This window comes from Sinocyclocheilus rhinocerous, unplaced genomic scaffold, assembly GCF_001515625.1.
Source record: "Sinocyclocheilus rhinocerous isolate Xijiao unplaced genomic scaffold, SAMN03320098_v1.1 scaffold3977, whole genome shotgun sequence".
Classification (NCBI taxonomy): Eukaryota; Metazoa; Chordata; class Actinopteri; order Cypriniformes; family Cyprinidae; genus Sinocyclocheilus; species Sinocyclocheilus rhinocerous.
Genome location: NW_015645107.1, coordinates 13,617 through 17,798, shown reverse-complemented (window position 1 = coordinate 17,798; position 4,182 = coordinate 13,617). Strand labels below are relative to the sequence as shown.

General features: G+C 37.4%; 1 pseudogene; it reads right to left on the bottom strand.

The window, feature by feature from the left end:
• Positions 1–235: 235 nt before the first annotated feature.
• LOC107705825 (gastrula zinc finger protein XlCGF49.1-like) lies at positions 236–1,210 on the bottom strand (annotated as a pseudogene).
• Between the last annotated feature and the right edge of the window lie 2,972 nt (positions 1,211–4,182).

Here is a 4,182-nt window from a genome sequence, read left to right as displayed (position 1 = left end):
ACATATGCATTATAAGACAATTGAACATAATATGAAACTCATAAGAAAACACAATGAAAGCATTTATAACATGAAGCAGAATTATACACAAGAATACATCTTTCTGACGTTGTTCTTTGGGGAGGAACTCCATCTTTGAGTTGATCTGAATCTCACAGTTGAATCTGCTGGTTTTGAAGATGAAGATGAACTTTATTCACTGTGAAACTTTAGATAATGTTTCTTTGTCATGTCACTTGTAATGTCTGGTTAGGACAGATTTATCCAGATTATATTTTATTGTTTAATGCATTATTGTGTCTCATTTGGTGAGGACGCAGCATCAGACCTGAAAGTGCTGATCTGAAGATGATCTACTTACTGTGATTGCTTTTTATATGTCGGTGTAGAGAAGATGAACAATTGAAACACTTCCCACATGCAGTGCAGTGATACGGTTTCTCTCCAGTGTGGATCCTCTCATATGTTTTCAGAATTGTTGACCAACTGAATCTCTTGTCACAGTGTGAACACATGTAGGGTTTCTCTCCAGTGTGGATCCTCTCGTGTCTTTTCAGGTGTCCTGACTGACTGAATCTCTTGTCGCAGTGTGAACACTTATAAGGTTTCTCTCCAGAGTGAATCCTCTCATGCAGTTTTAAATGGCTCGCTGAAGTAAAAGTCTTTTCACACTCAAAGCACATGTACTCTCTCACACCAGTATGTATTTTCTGATGTACTTTCAAACTTTGTAGGCATGAAAAACTCTTTCCACACAAATAATATGAATGCGGCTTCTCCTTTGTATGAACTCTCATGTGTTTAATCAGGTATGATGCCCTCAAAAAGGTTTTGCCGCATTGATCACGTGTGCCACTTCTCTCTAGTGTGGATGTTCATGTGATCCTTAAGGCTTGCTGAATGTGTGAAAAACTTTCCACATTGATCACAAGTGAACGGTTTCTCTCCGGTATGAACTCTCATATGCTCCATAAGGTTTCCTTTTTTGTGCAAAACTCTTCCCGCATTGATCACATGTGTACGGTTTCTCTCCAGTGTGGATCCTCTCATGTGTTTTCAGGATTCCTGACTGATTGAATCTCTTGTTACAGTGTGAACACTTATACGGTTTCTCTCCAGTATGAACTCTCATGTGAACATCAAGACTATATTTGCTTGTTAAACTCTTTGCACACTGAGTGCAGGTGAGAGATTTCTTGGCTTTTCTTTTTTTTAATTTTTTTTGTTTGGTTTTAGTTTAGTTTAGAGCTTTATTAATCCCCTTGGGGCAATTAATTCAGACTTTCGTAGTGCTTCACATATACAACACTTAACACACACATACATATATTTAAAATACACCAAATACATAAAAAGGGAAAAAAACAAACAAAAAAAACAATTTAATTAATTAAATAAATCATCTAAATCAACTAGATTTATTACATAAACGTATTGCTTCAGGCACAAAAGTAAATTTGTACCGGTTTGTGGAACATCTAATTGACCTTAAACGTCGCCCAAGGGGCATCCACTCAAAATAATTATTCAAAGGCTGTGTGCAGTCTCCTATAATTTTATGTGCCATCCTCACCCTAAAATAATAGGTTGCAAAAAATTACATGCAGACGAAAAGTCCACAAACAAAAGCCGCGCAAAGGCTCCACTATTTTCCAGATGTCGACTGACAGCATTCAACAGAAACAGTTTTGCATCCTCTACGCCTCTTCCAGCGCGATATACAAACTGCAACGGGTCTAAGAGTGGTCCAGCAACTGTCATCACATACTTTTTTATCTCTTTTTCCAAAATCTTCATGACCAAGGAAGTCAATGCAATAGGACGGTAATCATTCAATGATTTTGACTTTGCTTTTTTAGGTATAGGTACAATAATTGAGCTCTTCCACAAATCAGGTACCAACCCTTGATCTAGAGAAGATTGAAAAAGTAAGTGGAGAACTCCACTAAGCTGTTCAGCACAGTGACTCAGTGTTCTACCACATATGCCATCTGGGTCTGGGGCCTTATTAAGCGGTGTAGCCTTCAACTTTTTCAATATATCTAATTGATTCAATTTAAAATTATTAGAGGAACTAGTATTATCTTTAAAAAGTGCCATCTTGTTAATATTATCTATAAAAAGTGCCATCTCATCACCTACAACAGATGTATCAAAACGAGAAAAAAATGCATTATACTTATTAGATAGAAGAAAATTAGCATCATAATTCTCCATAGGCATTTGTTGATTTGATACCCATGTACTTACTTCAGCCATACTCTTAATTCCTTTCCAGGCTGCTTTAAGATTACCTTGCAGAAACACACCCTCAATCCTATTTTTATAATTATTTTTAGCAGTTTTTATTGCCCTTTTAACGTCCCTGTTTATCTGTTTTTTCTCCTCATTAGTTCCTGAGAGAAATACTCTCTTCTTCATATTCAGTATACCTTTTAACTCCTTCGTAACCCAAGTTCCTCTTCAGGAACTCGAGCTGCGTCGAAAATAACATCTATCCAAAACTTTATCAGCACGGGTAGCACATGTAACATATTGATAATATCCCTTTAAATATTTGTCCATAATACAATGATTAAAATCACCTAAAATAAATTTCGGTGCATCTGGGGATATATTATCCAGTTTATCCAGGACATTTTTGACAGTTTCAAATGCCATATCAGTCTTGGCACGTGGATGAATATATACTACTACAAAAAACAGCTGAGGGAATTCACGAGGAAGATAGAAAGGGCGTACCGAAACCGCAATTAGTTCAATATCTGAATTACAAATCTTATATCGTACTATTGCTGTATTACACCAGCTTTCCTTAATATAGGAAAGAAAGGGCTTTCCCTCGATCCGTAAAGTGCTATCAGCAACGGAGTCATCCAACCAAGTTTCAGTGAATGCCATTATATGCGTGTTTCTGTATTCGTGCATGAAACTCACATTGGCTTGTAATTCATCCAATTTATGTCGAAGCGAGCGTACATTGCCTAAAAGTATTCCAGGCAACGGAGTAAATCTTTGAGCCCTCTTTAGTCTGCGTCGAACTCCACCTCGAATCCCGCGTTTCCTCCTTACTCTCCTTTTTTGACCTCGAGAATTCGCAGAAGGCCAAATTAATTCTCCAGGAATATTCCAAGCGGGATCAACAGGAACGGCGTTCGAACGCAAGCCCAACAGGAACTCCCTGGTCATCACTGGCACGCTCTCCACCAAGACGCCACCATGCGCCAAAACTGAGATCACATTTCCCCAATTGATCAACAGCAGCAGCAAACGCACAATCTTCCACAGAGTTATCATCTTCACTTTAAATACTTAAAACAATCCACTTAACAGACTCATTAACGTACAAACAATGAAGCACACACGCAGCTCTGCCAGTCGCCACACGAGCAGCGCCCGGAAGTTAAAATGTATAAAAAATAAATACATTCATTAAAAAAAATGTATAAAAGCATAATTTTTGAGAGCCACTCAAAGATTTTTCTCTGGTTTTGACATGATTTTTCTCCTCAACTTCACTCAATTCTTCACTCTCCTCGTTTTCTTCAATCAACTCTGAAATAAAAGTAAAAACAGTTAATTTTCAGGAACCCATAAAAACAGAGAAATACGAAAGAACATAAAAGTGAACCCTGATATGACAATTGCTATACAAAATGTTGAGTATTATGATGCATTTTCACAAACGTCCCTGAAACTTTCTGTGAATGAGGCACATTGATCTTCCAATTATTATTTTTAATAATTATAGGCACAAATCCAGTGGCGGGCCGTGCATTTTACACCTAGGCCTTTAGTGGCGTCCTACATGAATGAATCCATCTCTTCATACCATCATAATGATGCCACGGCTATAGAAACCATAAATATTACACAGTAATGCAGTATGACAGGGCACTACATAACAGACAGGTATCTTATGTAGCGAGAATGAATGCCATTACTAAAGAAAGAAACCCAATTAACAATTGCGCAACACATCATCTGTAGCTGAAGCATCAAGCATTAATGACACAAATACAGTCCATCCGATGTTCTTACAGACATTTATTCACCCAAACGCATTTATACCTTACAGGTAGCATTGGTATAAAACAAATAATGTGATTACATGTGTTTTAAAGTTGACCTAACCATTTAATGTTCTCTTACTGCTTTATTTCGTCTTCACGAGTCTCCCTG